The 22,040-nt window shown below is 41.1% G+C and overlaps 1 protein-coding gene and 1 long non-coding RNA gene across 12 annotated transcripts in view; one reads left to right on the top strand and one right to left on the bottom strand.

Moving 5' to 3' along the window:
• Positions 1 to 22,040, top strand: part of LOC139769164 (adenosine receptor A1) — a 164,592-nt gene that overhangs the window by 62,608 nt on the left and 79,944 nt on the right. The gene's annotated exons all lie outside the window — the stretch shown is intronic.
• The window catches only part of LOC139767958 (uncharacterized), a 47,872-nt gene that overhangs the window by 470 nt on the left and 25,362 nt on the right, over positions 1 to 22,040 (bottom strand). For 2 of the 4 annotated variants that reach the window (XR_011717267.1, XR_011717271.1), the window contains 2 exons: positions 19,402 to 19,450; positions 12,372 to 15,130 (listed from right to left, as the gene is read on the bottom strand). This is a non-coding gene — a long non-coding RNA (uncharacterized lncRNA). Of the gene's footprint in view, positions 1 to 12,371; positions 15,131 to 19,401; positions 19,451 to 20,411; positions 22,006 to 22,040 lie in introns of those variants that run through there. The other 2 variants (XR_011717258.1, XR_011717260.1) reach the window with 2 other exon arrangements.

The raw sequence follows: 22,040 nt of genomic DNA, 5'->3' as shown, positions 1-22,040 counted from the left end.
TCGCTATTAAAATATTATATATGATGGTTTTGAAATTATTCTCTATAGAGAATAAATAATATCATTTAAAAAGGCATTATCTTTCTCATCTTTTTGTCAGAAAGACTTAATTTAATCTTGTTTATTTCTTAACGCAATAGAAAATTTAAACTTATTTGCTTGTTAATCACCAAAATGACGATAAACGTTAAAAATATGTATTTTTACATGATGATGGCCTGTTACAACTTTTTCCTTTTAAAAAGAAAGTTAGACATTCGCGCGTATTTAAAATACTCTATAGGTATTGTTAAATTGCCGAATAAAATTGATCATTTGGAAATAACGCGTGTTTAAGCAAATGAATATTATTGCATAGATAAATATTAATCTCGCTTCTCTCTTTCCGATATTTCTCTCTTGATATATTTACATTAACAGTAACATAATGGCCGTTGTTTTACCCTGATTGCTAAATTGACGTAGACGATAGATAAATGCATCTAACCGAGCTCAATATTTAATTACATTTGCGATATTATATTCTCCACGCTTGAAATCGGGCATTGGAATCTTTTGTCAAGGTTAGGCAGTAATTTTAGTTTGGCGCGTGTACCGGACGTTTTCACACCGGCGTGGAACAATAACACGTTGTTATTACATGCCTGCTCAAAATACATTTAACGAGTTCCAGCTGTTGCAGCATTTTGTCGAGAGTGACGGGGCTGCCCGGGAAATAGGACAAAATCATTTCCCAAAGTTTTCAGCAGCACCGAAATCAGTAGGAACTTTTTGATAACTCAGGTTGTCCATTACGGCGATTATTTCGTCAAGCGATTTGCCTCGGAATGATGTCAATTCGCAAACCCTACCTACGTACGCTCGATTATCCAATTGACAAGATGCCCCATTAATCCATTAAGCTTTGTAAAAATAGATCGCGTCCGTGAAATCGCGTGACTTGACCCTTTCCGGTCCTGTGATTGCAATTGCAGTCACTGTGCCTATTATGTCATATGCTAATTTGCATCTCCAAAATTAGTCAAACAACACATCCGTTCTTTTGTGTGATAATTACACGTTAGAAAAATTAAAAACAATAAAATAAAAACTAGTGAAAACATGTTTCATCGACACGATTCTAGATTTCTTAGAATCATTTTTTTAAATCCTGCGTGATAAAAATCTCGTCTTATTTAACTTTAATTATATACAGAAATGCATACGTGAACTCCATCTGTATAAGTCCCAGTTACTTCTATATAGAAGTTCTATACGCGCCGTGTCATGTTTGTAACCTTTTTACATTTCTTCACGTGTTTATCGATTACCTGGCTTGTACGTTAACAAGAATTACGCGAAACTATCAAACTTGATACGGCGAGAGTAGATTGTAAAAAATTAACGATAATCGCAGCAATCGCAAGACGAGACGCGGTCAGCGCCATCATCGTCTCGCGCGGTATATACGTCCGCGTCGTTAAGCCCCATAACGAGCTTTGATTTTATTGATAGACCTTAAACGATTATTATGTCGTTCGATCGTCTTGGGCCGAAGAAAGCAGGAGGAACGGAGAGAAGGAAAGACTTTAACGATCCTCAATGAGAGAATTTAAATTGCAGCGCGACCGCGTTCTGGTCGAACCGAGGAGAAGGACCGGATTGATAATGGCGAGGCGGAACGGGGAACAAGAAGCGTCAAGCGGACAGGGGGAGGGCGGGGAACGGAGATAACCAGTCCGAGGATAGTTTGACATGAATGATTTAACCGGTTTATCTACCGAATGACCGCGTAATTATCTATCCCGAGTCGGGCCCAGATGTTTTAGCGCTCGCGGCGTGATAAGCGCTTCGCGCGCTCTCCGACTTACATGCATGTATACACTCGGCTACTCAAAATACATATTAAGTTGTAGCCATGATGATAAGATGTAGTCAGTGAAGATTAAAATATTGTGTCCCGCGCGAACAAGGAAGACGCCGCGGGTTGCGACTCGCGCCTCGACAGGTGTCAACATTTTTTCCCGATGTCACTACGCGCCGCGGCGCTTCTCGACACCTGAGCGCGAGATTATATTCATTAGCGTTTAGCTCTCCCTAGCTCGCCGCAATCCCGACACCTCGTTCCTCGACACTATGGAATTAAAACGTCACGCTCGCCGTCGAGAGTTCTTGGTTAACGCGTCCCTTAGAGTGACGCGCCGCATCGCCAATACCAATACTCGGCCCCTCTCGTCGAATCCTCAGTAGAATTCACGGACGCCCTCTCAATCGAGCCGATCGGGCGACGGACATCAAAGAGTATCCCGGAAGCGCAATTCCTCCACTTTACGTGTGTCTGAGCCCGGCAAAGAGGTTGATTGATGCGAAGAGAAGAGGCCGGAATGGTCGAATCGGCGTCGACTCGGATGTGAAATCAGAGGTACATGGCGCGTCACACGTCGTCATCGTCGTCGCGCCTTCCATCCGCGACGATTCACGTCACGTAATTCGCGAAAGATTTAAGAATCCGTCGGAGTAAAGCCGGTCCCCGTATCCCGCGCGGAGTAAAACATCCGTTGCCGCGCGCTCTGTACACCGGGCACGGCTTCAATTAAGCATCCCCGATATTCCTCATACGTGCGTGCTCGTTTTGCCGCGTTTCCCTGATCGCACATAATTACGGATCCTCACGAGACCTCGATAATATCGCGATATCGATGTCTATCTCGCGACGCAATACTTCCGGCATCGTTAGCTTCGAGATCATGTTCTTTTCAGAACTTTTCAATAACTGGGTGTCGACATTGCTTTTATTGATATAATTACGAGAATGTTATATAAATAAAAAGCGGTTGATATATTGCATGTTGCTGGACATTTGAACATCGTAATTAAGTAAGCATAATAAATATTGAGTAAAAATATGCAAGAGACCGCGTATTAAATTGAAATAATTTCCCACATATATGTAATTATGAAGGAATACTGCACTGATATCTGCGGTATTGATACAGAAGAAGAGGAAAGTTCCTCGTGTTTTTCTGTTGAATTTAAGAATCTGTGCACATAATTATTGTGTAATAACGCAGCGACGATCCAGATGTTGCTCCTTTCGGATTTGCCTTTTCACGTTTTCATCTCGCGCCCGGGAGAACTCGAGTTTAGCATTGATACGGTTATCGTTACGACCGGCCATTACGTTGGTACGGCTTACACCCGCGACTCTTCCTACTAACTTTGCGAATGCCGCACGCCTAATGACGCGTATCTTGGCCCGCGGCGCTATTCCGAGACGTTGCCTCATTTTTACGATTATTGGAATAGTCGCGCCCGCCCGTCGTAAAAGTATAAAATAGAGGGGAAACTGCCGGCCGAGGTCTGCCGGCGATTTTAAGACGCGATCATTTCGAGTACCCTTTCTTCGGCGAGCTGTTGTTTCTGCTCTCAGTGGTCTATCTGCAGGAGTCGATAACTGCAGGTTGACAGATGTAATTGCTGTGCAGTTTGTTCGCCCTGCGTCTTTACGATGATAAAATGTGACTTTAGAATTGTCGATGATAAAATATTGTATTTATCTAATAACCGTATAGATGAACAGATATGGATAAATAAGCGTTTTATTATTATTGTTCCTCGAATTCTTTAAGAGACTATAAAAATCGAGATCACTGAATTAATCTTTTTGTTCCACTTATTTATATTCGTTTGTGATTCTTAAAATATTGTTTTTTATCCGATACTCGTGTAAATAATAGATAGACGGAAGCCGATTAAAATGTTTACTCTGCAATATCAAATTGGATTAAACTGTATCGTTTCGTTTCCGGGGGGATTGTATAAACTCTAGCATAGTTTACATGACTATTACATAACAGTACGTAACGAAGTGCTGCGAATCAACGAAGTATTGCGTCATTTTACTGTAATCCCTTGTAATCTCAAAATATAATATTATCGTAATTATATATAAAATTCGTCTTATAGAAACAACAGCATATAACAGATAATTAAAATATCAGAAAGATATACCTAGATATTAAAATATTCTAATGTCTTATAAGAATGTTTAATTAGAGGATACATAATAATCCTACATAGAGGTGAAATTAATAATAATCCTACATAGAGGTAGGATTAATAATAATCTATGTAGGATTATTATGTCCTCTAATTAGATTTCTTAAGACATTAGATATTTTAATATTTATTTTTCTGATACTCTAATTATTATACACATCAGAGGTAGGATTATTATGTTCTCTAATTAGGTATAGGTGTGGATATAGGTAGACATAGGAAATCGACCTCAGAATTATACTGATTGTGAGATACGTGAATGGATGAGGATCTGCGCGCGATTCACGGCTTTCGCTGTACGCGCTGGGATACACAAATCACCGTCGCGGGGATATCGGGGTCTCTCCGTATTCGCGCGGACGGTTCAGACGGTTGTCGTCGCAGCCATCCGGACGGAGAGGCAGGATTGCGAAAAGAAAGTCGCTAACCAGCTTCTCGCGCAGACGGCGCGACAACCCCGGGACGGGGATGCAACGTGCCCGGACTTTTAATACCGCGGTGAAAATTGTGCCCGGACCTCGCTCTACCCTCCGATGAGAGAACGTGAGACTATCTCTCGCGCACGTGAGCCTTGGGCTGCGATGATTATTTTCTGATTCGGTGGGGGATTCCGTGCGCGCGATCTGATGTACGCGTGCACCGACAGTGGCTGCTGCGGCAGCACAATAATGCCGTGTTCCGCGGGTTGAAAAGCTCTCACGCGATCACGATCGCGACGTGGCGAGGAGGCGGAAAGGTTGAAGGGAGGAGGATGCCGACGACGACGAAAACGAGGATGACGGGATACGAGGTGCGGCATAAGTTACGACGTGCGAGTTATCGATCCGCGCACGTACGTACCAAGGTACGTGCCTATGTAATGCGTAAACCGACTCGCCTTCGAAGGGTGCGACTTTATGACGATTTTCACATGAGGGTACAAGCGGGAGGGCGGGAGGGAGAGAGGGTTTGACGGGAACGGGCAGGGAAAACGACGACGCTGAAATTGACAGGCGTTCCACGAGTGAGAGCTCCTGTCGTCGTCGTCGTCGTCGTCGGAGATGTACATGCTGATTTTAATGCCGATAAGATTTATAGCCCGATAGGGGCCCCGGGAATGCAGTGTGCATTTACGTAACGTTTTCCGCGCGTTCCCGACAACGCCATCCGGCTGGAGAAACCGCACGCGGATGTTCGTTTAAACGGCAGTTTCGTGGCTCACTCGTTCCCTCATTCTCTTCGTTTCACGATCGTAGTCGAGACGCGTGGCGGAATTTCGTGCTCGACTTTTATGTCTCGCGCGCTGAAGGCTCGCCCGGGACGGTCCGGCGAGACAACGTAATTTCGCGTTATCTGCGTAATTCAAGCTCTAGATTCAATTTGCACGAGAGACGCGTCGGAATCGCGGCGAAAGAATGGTCCTGTCTCGTCGGACGGAATTACACACAGAACGGGATGACACTTTTCGATTAAACAGTGGCTAATCTTACAAATACGTTCTTTATATGGAATAAATAACGAATTTTCCTGTTACAGTACGCTAGAGTTAAACGAATTCATTCAATTTTGCTTTAACGTTAAATAATGTAATTAAAATTTCCATTTTGATGCTATCGTCAAAGAAAAATCAATTTTTGAATACAAAAGATCCGTTAGTAACGCATCATTCAATAATAATTCGATTCAGTCGACTATCTTTACTCAGAAGTAAATTAAATGCGGTTAAACTTAACTAAAATTAACTTACATAAGTAATGTTTTTTTCAAAATGTGAAAGTTTTGTCACTTTTCATCATTTTCCTGTTACTTCACTTTACTGTCACCCTGGATGAAGCACGTATTGCTTTATTATTCTTGCGTGAGAGTTTTGTAATAAACTTTCCAACGCGTGATGGTACTATTTTTCGAAAATCCACCCGCTCGTTTTCCGTCGCGAGTTTCGCATACAGTTTACGTCGTCACTCAAGAAGTTTCGCAATCAACCGGAGGTGCGCGTTGCGTGTTCGCGATGCGTTCGCGAAACGTGGGGGCTCCTTCTCAGGTTTTCTTATTGAGCTGTCGCATAATCTTTCGCAATCGTTTTGTGAAGTCGTTCGGTCGGGTCTCGAGGACTCTGATTTTCTTCCTTTAGACAGCGATACAAGTTGCGCGCGCGAATGGCGAGGCTGATTCTGCGAGCAAGCGCCAATTCCGATCCCAATCGACGATGAAACTTCCGCGAACTCGTTCGAAATCCCGTGCGAACGAACGGGATGATTTCAAAGTTTGCACTCTCAAACGGCCGGCGATGCTGTGCGACGCGTAAAACGACTCCTGAATTGAACGTAGTCAGCTCGTGTTGTCGTATCGTACTTTTAGTTAAAAAAAAAGAGTTATAACTGTTAAAAGTTGTTCTGAAATCGTGATTAAAAAAGAAGAAATGACAACTAGAAGTACGAAATTACCAAGATGGAAAAATGATACTAGTTACTTGATAAATTAGAACTAGGTATAAGCCAAGATATTGATTGTCTGAGACATTTATATAGTTATAAAAAACTGAAGAAATATATGTTTCGTTATACTCGAAACTCTGTAGATCTAGCAGAATTACGCAAATATTATTTTTTCTATGTCTTCACAAATCTAATTACGTAAATCTAATTTTTATTATACGAAAACAATATATGCATTAATATGTAAATTCATTTAGAAATTTATATATGTACTAATTTTTTTATAGATGTTTGTAGGTTTGATTATTGAGTCTTTACTCAAATATTAATCATACACACAGTACTATACATATTTTAAAATAAAAATCATAAGAAGAAGATAAATACTATTATAAAAATGCTTTCAATTTTGAATTACATATTGGAAAGTGTATTATTTTTTGTATAGATTTTACTACAAATGCGACATCAGGTTCGAACAGCTTATTCAAGTCCCGTAATTGAACATTGTTTGCCATTGTAGTGGAACAATCCATTGCATGAAATGCCGATGAACGGCGTTTTTTCGCCGGGCAATTTCGCTTTCCTCCCCCTCTGATTCAAATTTCACTCCGGGCTAAACGTCGCTATTAGCTCCCTTCAAAGCTCCTATTCGCGACATCGACGTTTCTCTATGAACCGAACGATGTTCTCGTTCGCGAAACAACGCGCCACAGGGACACGCGCGCTTTGTTCCCTCAAAAATCACAGAAGTTTTTGTGCCTCGTGTTCACGTTGACGGGGCGCGAGTTCGCATAAAACCATGTGCGACCGCTCTTTTTCGCTCTCTTTTTTCACCCCTTTTTTTTCGTGTCGTTCGCTCGCGCGCGCGCGCGAGACTGCGTCGTAACGTGAAATTCGTCACGTTCCATTATTGCGGTTTACGGTACCGAAACCCGGTAGCGGATAAAAATTCCGAATCGGCCGATCGTCGAATCTGTGAATCGTGAAAACTTCTATCCCCGCGCGATTGAGTCGCCGCCAGTATGCCCCCTCCTCCCTCTCTCTCTTTTTCTCTCTTCTCTCTCTTTCTTTTTTCTTTACTATTGAACGAAAGACGAGAGAGAGAGAGAGTATCTTAGCCAGGATCACGTCTAGCAGAAGAGGATCGCGGACGAGAGACGCGCGACGATCGTACTCTCGTCGTCCCATTAAAATCCCCCGGAGAACGTTGCGCGCGCGTTATCCACGTTCGCGCAGAAAAATCCGCGCTTAATCGCGCCGGTCGAGGAAACGACGCTTAATGGCATTAGCCCCTCGGGCGATTTCCATCGGCGAATCGCGTGACTTGCTATAAGCGAATTTCGCAGCCTTCTGCGAGATTGGGTTAGGTCGGCACGAAGGCATTCTGTCTCCCTCGCTTCCTCTCCGGTAGGGCGATCTTCGATCCCAGATTAAGGTACCGCGGCTACGCCGGCCGACACGTAAACCGGGTAAACGGCGCGGCGCGGCGTCTCGTGCGGCCTTTTGTAATTGGCACTTGTTGCCCGAGAGTGGCCGGGAGTTCAATTTACAGCCCCGAGAAGAGAGAGCTGACAATTATCGATAATCGTCGCTGGTTATCGGTAACGTCACGGTGGTATCGTCGCTTTGTCGGGATTGCCCGATAACTCGCGTTAGCCAGAATGTTAGGTCGACTGCAACGTCTATTTCTTGGGATGAGTTGCGGGGACAGCCTTGGTTAAGCTTCATAGCCCCAAGGGAGTGCTAGATGCACTGCGTAGCATTAACACGAATGAATGGTACAGCTATGTTATCAGATTATAGTTAGCGCGATTCCCTAGTCCCTTCCTAGATTATATCTTTAGACGTAATATCGATGGAGAGAAAGAAACTTTGCTTAACTATGATCACAAGCACCCGTTGGTGCAATCGGCGTTGAATTGATTTACAAGGTGTACTGAGCACATTACATAGGTATATTCTATTCCGATGTTAGATACTGTAATAAAAAGCATTAATAGTTTATTGACTGATATCGATTAAAGACTTTTACAAGTTCTGTTAATTTTCCAACGTTTAATTATATGCAAACTTTAAATATATAACTTTGAATACTTTGATTATATTTATACTGTTGATTATATCTACCTAAATAAAATTGCGCAATTAATATAAATTTTAATTAGTAATTATAATATTAAGCTCTTCCATTTTTGTCTCATGTTCTTAAACTTACTTTAAGTTGAAAAACATTTAGATCACTCAAATAGAAAAGGAGGAAAAAACTTGAGCGCTTAAAAGTTTAAGCCTTAGTGATATAAATGGCTAACGCAACTTTATTTCTCATTTAATTTCAAAAGAGCTTTAATAGAGTTTAATAAATGTTGCGGCTTATTTGGCGACAGTTCCATAATATCGCGAATTTATAAAAAAAAAAAATAGAATCCTATGAAATTTTCGCTAAGTCTAAGTAGTCGTCGGTTGCTAATTCGTCAAAGTGTCCGATGGTAGAATATTGCACGACGCCGCAACACACACGTATATACGGACGCATCCCTACAAGTGAGAGAAACTCGGATTCGGACAGGACCGACGACGAGCTTTTCTGACTAGACGTTATTCGCGAGTGGCATATTGTCCACGGGTAAGGCTGGCGAGTTTGGTCGACGACGGAGTTTGGGATGTGGGCTTTGACTTGGGGTAACTCGCACTATAATCTACAACCCGCTCTAACACAATGGCCGGTCGGAGTCCCGTAGGGAATTGCGTTTCGTACCTACGGCAATGGTCCCCCGGAGTGGTTTCGCGAGTAAATTATTCGCAGCGCGAGCGATCTTCCGGCTTCGCCGGAATAAAATGACGTTTAAACTGTCCGGCGGTTTGGATTTTCGAGAGAGAGGGTTTTTAGAGAATCCCCATCGCATTTCAGACGCGGCGTGCGCGAGAAGTTAGTTAAAAAAATTTCCCGTAAACTTCGGCGTACGCGCGCGCGCGGTTGATTTAAATGCTTAATTGACAGAATACTTCGGCTCGCCGCCGGGCGACTCGTAAAAGCATCATGAATATTTAATCCGTCGCGTATCTGGTAATCAAGAAAGTTCGGCTAGTTAGGCCGAGTACACAATCGCAGGGTACGTGACAACGTCTCGAAAAGTAGGATACTCTTGCCCGGTAAATCTCTAATTTATCGAGACTTTTACGTTTCTTTGACGCTACTTCGCGCGAGCTGCTTTAATTACTCGACGACCAAAGTCGTCGTTATACTTTGGAAGGGATGCAAAGGGTATGTATCGCGAGTATCGCACATTACTATTACCGTTTATCCGCTATAGGGTTATACTTTACGAGACTTTATTATCACGGTTGATTTAGATAATGCGATCGAACGAAGTAACCACCACCGCAATCTGTTTAACTGGCCATATATATCCGCATTAGGGGGGAGAGTCCCGCGTATTGCGCTTTGCTATTTGACAATTTATTGCGATTACCTTAATCAAACTAGATGCGGAAATATCAGCGTGCGCGTTTGTACGCGAACGGAATTACCGCCAAAGGGCACGCGCAAAACACGTTTTCGGGATCACCGACGCGATGTATCGGAAGTAGATAACGTCGATGCGATTTATTTTCATCACTATCGATGCGAGACACCCGCGGGTGGTGTATAGTTAGTGGAGTGAAACCGCGCCCGGGTAAAATCCTCGTTTTATCCGCCGCGGTTCCGGGCGTTTAATGGTTAAAAATAAAGTAATTCACTGCCAATCTAGCAAATCTGGTGATTTAATGACGTCGATTCCATATCAGCGGCAGTTTATACCGGCCCCAATTTTATCATGTTACTCTGTTACTTTGATATACGCAAGTGGGATTTTACTGTCGGTATAAACCCGATTTATGCGTGGCTTCCGGCCTGGCGACGTGAATTTCGTTCGACCAATCGATAAACCAGTCTACGCAATTGCATGCAGCAGGTTCTGCCATTCTTTACCATCACCGTGCAAACGAAATTATGCTTCCCTGCTGCTTCCTTCTCTCTCCCTCTCTCTTGCCCTCCCTTGCTCGCTTCTTCCCCCCTCCCTCCTTTTCTCTCTCTATCGCTCTCGCACTATCCGTATTGCAATAGGGCAATTCGTTTCCGAATTTAATTTGCCGTATTGGAGAAGAAAAAAAAGTGAATAGAACACCGACAGTTCGGCAGTTCATACAATGGGATTGCAACTCAAAAAGAATGATTTTTGAGTTGTCATTACGTCCTAGCTAAAAAACGAATTTTGAATAACGCTTTATTTGACAACTTTTTGATGAGATAAAGTACACGTAATGTTTTAACCGTACACGAAAGTCACATATAATACGATAATAAAATTTGCATGAATGCGGCGCATTTGCATTTTGTTGAATGTACGTGGAAAATAAATTGCATTGTAATCCTCTTTTTGCCCGTAGCTGAAAAGCTATTGATGCATGATCTGAATGTTTCGAGTTATAACTCTTTTTTCAAAAAGCCAGCGCAAGACTCGTCGGGGTAGAAACGGGGATAGAAATAGGGAACGATCGTTACGGCCTCGGTTACGTCATCGTGGGCGCGCACCGGATATAAAACCGTGAAAATAAAAAGATTTTCCGCGCGAACGTCCCCCGGCCGCCTGGCTGCCGGCTTATCGATTTACTCCACTTAGAGTCCGTTATGACGATAATTGAATTTATATTGTCAATTTTCCGCCGGCTGTGCTAGATCGGGGAATCGGTAGGTCAATCTGCGCGCGACCGTGAACCATTTTGCCGAGCGCGATAGCTTATCGCGAATACTTAATAAGAAGGGAACGAGTCTGCGGAAATCGATAAGGCCGCTTCTCTTCAGCGTGAAACGCGGTTCGTAAACATTATCGCACCGTGGTGCTTCTATTACAATCGGCTCTCTCTGATTGGTTAATCGAATTACGGAAATCTAGATTCAACTCCGGCAAGTATGATTCGACTGGTAAGCATTGTTCCGCATATATACGTGTCTTTGATTGAATCAACGCCAATCTGCGCGATTACCGGTTCAACGAATGCCTGTGGATCGAGGGCAAATGCGTTAAGAGAAGCGAAATGCAATGAGATATTAAAGCAAGAAATATATATAAGCGTTGAGAAATAAAATATAACACCAGTAGAATTTCGCGGTGGGTTTTATGAATTCTACATTTATCAAAGTTTTATAAAATATCCCGGTGACAGATTTGAATTGCTGTGGCCTATACTATAATATAAATAAGATTCTTTCTTTCTCTCGTCTTACTAAATAATAAAATATTTGGAAGATCTGACTTGAATATAAATTATTTATAAATTTTCTAAACTGCGGGATCTTCGAACTTCTAACAATAAGCTGTTTGAGCTGCTTAAGCTTCTGACTCTATCATGTAGACTTTATCTTGTTCTTGCAGCGATTTTTTAAATATGCGAATTGTATATTAATACATTGTTTATTAGCGTTTTTTTTTACCTCATTGTATTATTATTATATATTCTTATAGTTAATTGTGCCTCGGTTTCAAATAGTTACGCAACTGTTTGCTCATTCTCTGGAGCACTGAAAAGAGTGAAACAAATATCTTGAACGTGAGAACGTGCTTTATCTTTATTTCACGTGTCGATACGTAGGAAAATAGAAATGTACCTGTGAATGTGCATGTTTCATGAGATCTGGTCTCTTGTGTATCGAATGTATTTATTTTTTAATGGCGAGTTTACGAGTCCGTAGCACGCGAATCAATTGCCCGAATGCTTTCGCATACTGCTGTAATGAATAAACAATAGTTCGATATATTAAGTAAACAAGAGAGGCAATCGCAAGATTTTGAGAAATGAAGTAAGCGGGCGAGTATGTATACAAATAAAAAAAAAGAACAAAAAATAGTCGACAATGAACGACAACAGAAAAATTCATTTCCTCGCTAATTGTAAGCTTTTTTATTGACAACGTTCACAAACATTTATTAGATATACAGTAAATAAATATAACGATACATATTTATTAGAGTGTAATAGTTTAAAGTTAGTAGATATAATAAATTAGTAATCAAATTCTTTTTGAATGTTTTAGAGTTATTAAGAAAAGCATAACACTCTAATATTACATTAAGATATTATCTTTATTGACTTATGTCAGCGTTCCTCTTAACGCTGCGTACCTGCTCTCAACTATCCTAAATCAATGAATAATTTTGTAATGAAGGTTCAACAACGGGGGTAGGAAGAGAGCGGAAGAGGGAGGGGCAAGGAACGGGTGGAGAGTTGGAGAAGCTGGGCGCATGTTGGATTAATTAAGTACGGCTCACTTTAGCGCGAGCAGAAACCAGCGCTCAACGAGGAACGCACCAACTCGGCTGTGTCGTAAATTTGCTAACCGAGATCAGAAGATTGGTGCCCGTCCAGAACGGCGAAGCAGAGGGAGAGACCGACGGCGGCGGCAGCAACGGCGGCGGCGGCGGCGGCGGCGGCGGCAGCAGCAGCGGCGGCGGCGGCGGCGGTAGCTGATTGGTTTCTCAAGTGCTTGCAAAACATTCACCGTTGAAAGGCTTCCCGGTGGTGTGCTTCCGTCGTCATGGCAATCTCGAGATCGTTCCAGTTTTAAATGCAGATATATCCACCGTCCTGCCGCGCTCGCACCAGACAATACGCATTTAATGTCGGAAGTCAAATTTATTTGCACGCCGGCCGGTGGGCGATAGTACGCTAACGATGAATGCCCGTTCGAGGTAATTAATTCAAGATTAAGCAGGCGAGGATACTTGATCCCTGGAAATTAGCGGGCGAAGTACAAATGCGCGCCGCAATTATTATTTTTGTAATTGAATGCGGTTATTACAGCGAAATCCTTCACAAATAAAACAGTACGATGTTCCTGATATGCGTGGCTAGAAATATAACTGAATTTATATATCGTAATTCGAGTTAGTTATAAATAAAATTCTAAATTATTTTAAGCTGTAATTATACATAATTTGTTTAGGATATCAGAGTATCATAATTGATTAAATAATTATTAACAGAATCGTGAAAGAGCACTCGTAGTCCCTTTGTAGGATCAATTCTATACTCTTCATAGATACAAATTGGACGAGCGCAAAATGGAGAATACATGTATTCTCGAACCATTCAGTATTTTTTTAATAAAAGGAATTATGCCTTTCTTCTTTCTATTTTTGGATAATAATATATTATAGAGAGTATAATTACATTTATGCAAAACTGATGAAATAACGAAGATTTTAATACACCGTTAATTACATAAAAAGCTCAAAATTTTCAGATTTGTGAAATGATATTCAACTTTTCATAATTTTTCATTCTACAATTTAGGTACTATTATATATTTGGAAGTAAGGGGTATTTAGTTCTTTTGATATTTTATTTCTTCAATTGTCCCTAACTTTAAAAAAGTTCGATCATAGGCTTGAGACCGACACGTTCGAACGAAGCGGCCGGACGAAATGGCGGCTTTTGAAAGAGATTCTAATCGAACACGCGGCGCCAATAAATCTAACAAAAATTTCGCGTGCATAGGGTGTACACGGGGCAGGTCGGTGTGTTAACGAATAGGTTCTGGGGTCAAATGAAAGGACGTAACACAAACGTGGCGCCATGTGAAATTTGGACGTTTGACGTTTCCCCCCTCGCGCGCGCCTTGCACCGCCCGGAATGATTTGACTGCGTCGGCCAAACCTCGCTTTGAAGTCTTTCGCCCGCAAATTTTTCGCTCGACGGCATCGTTTGATCAGAGCCATCGTATGCGTCACATCGCATCGCATCGCATCGCATCGCATCGCATCGCATCGCATCGCATCGCATCGCATCGCATCGCATCGCATCGCACCGCAACGCACCGCATTGAGACGCATCGCCTCATTTTTCGCGGTATGGGAACGAACCGCGAAATCGCCAATTGAATCGTTGCTTCAATGAAAGAGTATACAGCTGCGCGGCTCCGAAGCTCCTTTGGCTTTCGCTGTAATTGGCATAGGACGAGGCTCGAGCGATTCTCGCTAATTGAGAAATAGCCGTTGGCCAGGCCGGTAATAAAATACAGTGGTAACACGTACGCCACCTGCATTATTCATGCATCGTTGCTTCTCCCCGACGAGAGGCTCTCGAGAGGAACTTCTCAGATTTATATGAATTCTCGAGATGCCGCGAGCGGGTAAGGGGTGTAAGACAGGAAAAGAAAAAAGAAGAGGGAATCGCGAAAAGAGAAATGGGGGGAAGGGCGTCGTTCTAAAGATCCGCGCGCAACGATGACTTCTATAAATTCAATAGGGTGCCTCTCTTCCCGTCCCGGCTTGTTTGCCTTCTCTTGGCGCGCTTTTGAATTTTATACGCCATTATGTGTGTTGAGAATCGCGTTTGTTCTGCGTTGTTGCTGCAGCTTATACGAGCGGCACTCTCCGCAGGCCCTGAGTTTTGTGGAGTTGCGGGCCCATTAATTTTTATCAAGCGCGACCACCTCGACCGCACTCACGCGGACATCGATGTCGACGACTTACGTCTAAATTGGCGCCCTTATTCCGGTTTCCGTGAGAAAAATGGCGCATTTCTTTTCGATAACTGTCGCCGCGAAATGATTTGTGGCCGCAACCGGCGAAAACAATTCTCCGACTCAGCGTTAATGGACTCTTTGGTATCGATATTTCGATGACTTGATGCAACTAAAACAGTAATTTTCAAGTTATAAGATTTTGATTTACTGTGTGTCCCCTGATGGTTCGTTTAGTGGTAACATTTTCTCGCGCTGTTGTTTTCTTGCGGAATAATCTTTCTATTAATAACCTTTTTAATATATGTGTATATTATTTTAAAGTCAATGATATTGCATATAACTAATATAGCATTGATAGTAAATATCGATTAGTTGAAGGTTCCTCTCTAATGTTAAATCAAAATACATAAAAAAAATCTTTTATTTTTATACTATAAAAAAACTTAGTAAAGTCGAAAAATATCAGGTCTTTACTTCTTTACAGTTTTTATTTTATTTTATTTATTTTTAATAATCCAGTGTAGATCTATGCATATCCAATATTGTATATCACGGTATTGATGGTAAATATCGATCATGCGAAGGAGGGCTCTTTAGTAAAGCTGGGCTTTAACGAGCGTGCTCGTTCTGTCGGAGTTAAGCGAGTGTGACATGGCCAGCGGCGCTGCACTTAGTGGATTTACATCGCGGCCAGCTTCCTCGTCGGGCCTCGCCGTCGATTCACTCTCGTGATCTCGCGAGGCGAGCTTTGGGCTAGCTCAGAGGTGCACAACTCAAATATTGGAGTAGGCCATATTCAGTTTAAATTCAATTTAATCGTATTACTCGCAATATCATCTTTGTTCTGCAACAGTTTCGCGACAAGCAGATTATTTACGACGTATGACTCTATGGCTTTTGGATAGTCTAAAATTAATAAAAATCTTTAGAAAGATTTGAGAAAAGTATTAGGATTCTTTATTTAATTCTGGTAATGTTAAAAAAAAAAACAACAGAACGTAAATAATAGTAGAAAGTAGAGCAAATATAAAATGTTATATTTTTTGGTGGATATCACACATATTTTTATTTTATATATATATATATATTGTATTTCGTATAATATATCAGGATACTATATTAAAGTGACCAACTGCATATAATTTTGCAATCGCAAATTTAAATTAAGGCGAAAATTAGAAGGCGGGCATGTTATCAGGTGAAATATCGATGGGTCCTTACGGCCCGCGGGGGCCTTGTGTTGCGCACCGCTGCGAAAGACCTGCTAGAAACACGAGCGGTTAAATCCATCGGGGCATTATCCGTCGAAGCGGCCGATCGAATGACAGCATCCGGCATGGGGCAGGTCGTGTTGCTCGCGGGGTAATTTTAGGGTGTTGCGTCTGACCGTGGATCGACCTGACGTGGACGATTACCTATCTATCTGCGGAAAAAACCGCTCGAACCTGCAGAAGTATGATAGTCGATCGAATTTCATGCGTTGGCTTCGACCACCTGAAGAGCATTTAATGTAATTTAATCCTTCCGATTTTGCCGAGAAACGAACATCTTTGTAAACGAGTAAATATAACCGCGCTACTTTGCATTTTTACGACGGCATACATCGGAAATTTGTTGCTTGCTATGCAGGAAGACTTGCACCCTTTATATAGAAATTATGTACACTTTGATGGTGTATCGGCTTTGTAGAGGGAAGTTATATAAAGTTATATTATTTGCGGTGAAAATTTAAAAATTTTCAATTTACGTGAAAAGTATTCAAGGCTGCGAAAGTTAAAAGTTTAAATCTCCTTCGCGTTTTTGTATTATAAATAATTAGGTGTTTTATTCTCTTATAAAAGTAGTCAGTTTGTTGGTATAAACTCGATCGGAGTTTATTAGTTTAAATATACATATGGTAGATAGTAAATAAAAATCTATTCCGTTATTTAGCAAAGTTTGCTGCGATTTATCGCTCTGCCCCGGGGAGCACACTGAGAAAAATCTCTCGGAAAAAGTTAACACAATATTGTAGACCTTATTTTGTCAGATAAGTAACTTTAAATTGTAATGTAATAGAAAATATGAAATACACCGATTAACTACAATTTTGTAGCAAATTTATTTTGTCACATGCAAACACAAAAACTGTGATTCTGTGAAACAAACACGCGAATTAATATTATAATATGTTACAGTCTTAAACAGTTTGTCAATTGATTTCAGACAATCTGAGAATAATTTTTTAGAACAATTTTTTAGACTCATTTACTACAATTTATCCCTGTCCCTATTTGTACTATTATTTGTAGAAGAGATCTCCACAATTGTACTATCTGATGCTACACTTTTTTCTGAGTGCAGTGTTTATTCAGAATGATTTTTCTCAGAAGCAGGTAATATGTATGAAGAAAAAAGAAATAGACTGCCTTCTTTCCAATGCAGAAAAACCTTTTTCACTTTTTTTGCATCACAATTTGCCGCTTCTTAATTTTAATTATAATGATTAAAACACACTATTAGCGTGTACTAAATAAATACATTATGTAAATGTGTTTAATTTAATTTTATTAGATATATAAGTAAATAAATTAGATACTCATGCATGTTAAAACGCATCCGCGGCTGAGGTGGCAACAGTCTATTAGCTATTTCCTGCCAATTTTACATTAATTGGTATTCGGCCGAATAGTAGACTAATATTCGGTGTTCGGCCGAATAGTAAAAATGTTGCCGAATAGGCAGAATACCGAATAGTTGCCTAATATTCGTTGCAACTCTAGTGTAAACGTATTGATTTTATAAATATCGGAGGATGCAGGGAGAGCCATTGGAAACATCCATCTATCTCCTTCCGAAGTAACTGCCTTTAAGAATTGTAGCGACCTTGGATACGCGCGCAAGAGGGGAACTTTCTTGAAACTTAAATTGAAGGCGGCCTCCGCTTCATAAACAACTATTAGTGGCGCCGCCCGACTCGATTAATTCTCTTTTATATTTCCGCTTCGGTAACGTGGTTGAACATTTACGAGGCTCCTCGATGAAGATAGTCCGCTTTTTAAAGGATATTACGTACTTAGATAGAATAATCGATGAATAGATTGCTTCATCATTATGATCATTATATCAGACAATATCTACGCACAGATTTACGATAATATACGGAGCTTTTCAATGGAGAGAAATGCATATCTTGCATCTAAAATGCTGGGAATAATACAAAGTAATATATATAGCATTATGAGAATTAGCGAGTGCCGAATTATAAAATTTCTCAATTTTTGTTATCATTGCTTCATTTTTAATTATTATAACTATTTGACGTTCAGATAGTTAGTTCCTCGTCAATACCTATCTTCGGTATGACGTTCCGATCTTGTGTATTCCCCATCGTTGTAATAAGTTACAATATACATAGGTGCTTGAAGCGAATATCTCAAGAACGCTTTGGATAACCGGATGCCGTGGCACGCTTTTAAGGAGAGCTCTATCGCGACCGTTCACCCCGACCGTTCTCGACCGCAATTTCGCCGTGGCGGCGCGGCGGGGTGGTGGTGTAACGACGCCCTCCACGTATATTCCAGGGGCGTCTACCCGCGACGACATCGTCGCGCTGATCACCGGTCTAGGTGGACGGTCGGGGAACCGGCGAGTCATCGTGTGTTACGTTGTACGTCGTAGTCGTATCGGGCGATCACGCGACCATATTCCACCCGGCTGAGTCAAGTACAGTTCGTAAACACGCCGTAAAAGGCCGTAATCAACGGCCATTCCGCGATGCATCACCGGTGGGGACGTTAATCGATTCGTTCGATAGTAATTGCAGATACGATTGGCGCGCTCGCGGGGCCTGTATTATTCATGAGGGATTCGAATAACCGTGCGGATACGCGTTACCTGGCGGACGCGGACGCGGACTGGCGTCAACGGGGATTTTCAGTCGCGCGCGCGAGACTCGTTTTCTACAACGGCGCTTGCCAAATGCGCCTCTTGGATGTCGATGAGGATGAGAGCCCGAAACGGGATAGACAATAATGCGGCGTGCCTCGAATATCGGTGTTTTATCCGATTCCGAAATTGCGGGCAAAAATTGGATCTACTTCCGCGGAATGGGACCAATAGTTGGGTATTGTCCGCGTCGGTCCCTCTCTGCGGAATTCGTTCCGACGCGACGGAGAGGTCGCGCGCTGCAGCGCAGAAATTGCATAGATATATTTTAAGTCAGGTTATATCCGGTGATCCGGTGATATTTACGCGAACGAATTACAATCTTGATAGCTATTTTCCCATTTCATAATTTGTCCCCGTGATACATGAAGTTTCGCCGTCATGTTAACGCTCTTGATGATGATATAGGAAATCCATTCGGGACTTTTGAATTTGCATATCTAAGGCTTCTTGTAACTTGTTAGTACTACGATAGTCATTAAATATGCAATGCGTTGTGCTCTATATCTATACCTGTACTCCTTTACTTCATTATGCTGCTGCGTTTCTCCATCAGTCTGGCCTGAAAGCATTCTTCGTGTTAACTCTAGCGATAACAGGATATTTCCAATAACCGGAAATATCAATGCTAATCATTTTACATGTATATGACTGTAAAGTTATATTTTATGAAACTAACTAATGACAATTATATAAACAGATATTCTATTATAATACGGAGATTAATGAATAAGGACAAAGATTTTATTGAGTTATATAAAAAATTTTATAATGGAAAAGATATGATTAATATATAAGGAAATGTTAATTTTAATCATTGAAAGATGATGTGTTGAAAAAGAGAAAGACATTTTTATTAGTCGAAATATTTGTTTTTAATATTGAAAATTAAAAATTTGATAGAAATTGATAGAATTTCTATTAGAATTAACGACTTTCTCAGCGATACGATTTATGCAAAGTGTGCCCATTTCCATTCTTGCCATTGTAGTATATCTTAAATATAATTGCACTCCGGAAGAGAACAAAAATAAAATCTAAGATTATCTTTATTTATGATTCCGCGAATTGGCCGTCGAAAGTAAGGACCGGTTTTTTCGGCGACCGCTGCTGCTTTATTTACGACCGTCCGACGTTTGCGGTTAATTTACAGAGGTTCGATCGAGGTAGAGTAGCGTGTTCTTCTCGGGCGTGTATATCGAATCCGCGACGGATACGATTGGACGCACGTTGCACGCGTGATATCGCAGAACTCTCGTGGAACAGATCGTTGGCAATGGCACGCGGATCCAGCCATTTTCGACCTGAGTAAGTGTATGTATCCGCCTGTGCTATCCCGAGGGATATATTTATCCTTTGCCGATACAAACAAAAGGTCTCGGCCGTGATCGTGCCGGGTCCGTTCGTATATTCCACGGGCGTTCGCGAACATCGGAGCAGAGAACTCGCCCGCTGTTGTTTCTACGTCTCGAGACATTGCATCTTGAGAGCATTGTTATTTTTAAGCACCTGCGAGAGAAAGAGATGGACAGATACAGGTCTGAGAGACAGTGCTGTGGGAAAATTGCAGCATTTAGCAGAATATGGCAAATATCTGAGTTATACTTATATATTTCAAAGATATGTACTTTATTATTATATTATATAACTCTGATATTTATTTTCCTATTTTTAGTCAATAATGGAAAAAATTAATCTAATCCGATATTTTTTTTTAATTTATAATTTTGTATCTCCAATTCCATGTCTATGCTATTTATTATTTTGCTTTGATATTATCGCAACAAGTAGTAAAAGCGCGCTGAGCTCGCGAAGTTGAATGGTGGTCTCATATTGATCTACTATCGGGAAACTTTTTTCTTTAAATAGATGGATATTTTTGTCTTCAACTAGACAGAGGCAAATAAACGAGACGAAATAAATAGACGAAAATACGACTTGGATACATGAGGAGAAAGCAAATAAACGTGTTTTGGCTTGAGTTTTAAATTTATTAAAAATTTAGTTAAAATTCTCTCTCTCTCTCTCTTAAGAAAAGTAATCTACTTGAATATTTTTTATTTGAACTTTAAATGAACGATATAAAATATTGTTGTGTAGTCATAGTTTAGAAGGAATAGGGAGAATTTATGTAGTTCGTGGAGAGCCCGTCATTTTTAACTCAAAACCTAATTAATTATGCCTCGACGTTTCAATTAGGAGAATAGGTTTCAATTAAGTTTCAGACTAGTTAAAGAACTTTTTGCTATTACCAAAAACATTTATTACCTAAAAAATGTTTTTTTTACAATTTGCAGTCATTGCACCTGATGCCATTTGTTTTATCTTTTAATAGGGCTAATTTAATTCTTCGTAATTTGCCGTCGTGTTTTTCAAATGTAAATACTCTGATTCGCAGGTAACATTGGAATATACATATTTCAGAGAGGATTTGATTTCGCAAATGTGCATTAACATCCATCAATGTCTTTCGGATGGCGGTAGCTTTTATTTAGTTATGTACCCGGAATGAATAAAAAAATGAAGAATTCGCGGGCTCGCGACGACTGGGAACTCGCTCTATATTATTTATAGTTTCGTCGGGCCTGGATGAAACAAATCTGTAGGTTATCTCAAAAAGCGTTTCTCTCACAAACGCGAGCGCGCGCGCTCCACGATGCTTCAAATTCATTGTGGTAGTCCCCTGCTTCGTCGAGTGACCAGAATATCTTGCCGCCCCACCTTTGTTTTTCTACAGCCGCAAACTCTGCGTACTACCTTCGTCCCTCCATGAGATTATGCGGCGACCGATCGGTATGCCGATCGTAAATGCGAGACGATGTTTCGATTGTAGTTGTTACGATTCGTTCACACTACGCGAGTATCGTGCTTTATTTGTGTTTTGTTTATGCCACTTGCACTGTAAGCGCGTATACACCATGCAGATGACGCAGGTCCACGATGCACCTGTCGCAATTTATTTTATTTTATTCTTTCATCTCGCGTATTGCGGTTTAAAAATTTTTTACGTGCTATTTCTTACAATTCTTATAACTTTCTTGAAAAAGTAGAATACCGTAACGTAAATTTTGCACGTTTCATATTGGTATAATAAGTAAGCGCAAAAATTTACCGATGCTGTTAAAAGAAAGCAATTATAGTAATAACGATAA

The sequence above is a fragment of the Temnothorax nylanderi genome, unplaced genomic scaffold, assembly GCF_030848795.1.
Source record: "Temnothorax nylanderi isolate EJ_2023f unplaced genomic scaffold, tnyl_v1.0 TNYL_tig0001_pilon, whole genome shotgun sequence".
In the NCBI taxonomy this organism is placed as follows: domain Eukaryota; kingdom Metazoa; phylum Arthropoda; class Insecta; order Hymenoptera; family Formicidae; genus Temnothorax; species Temnothorax nylanderi.
This window is presented reverse-complemented; position numbering and strand designations above follow the sequence as displayed.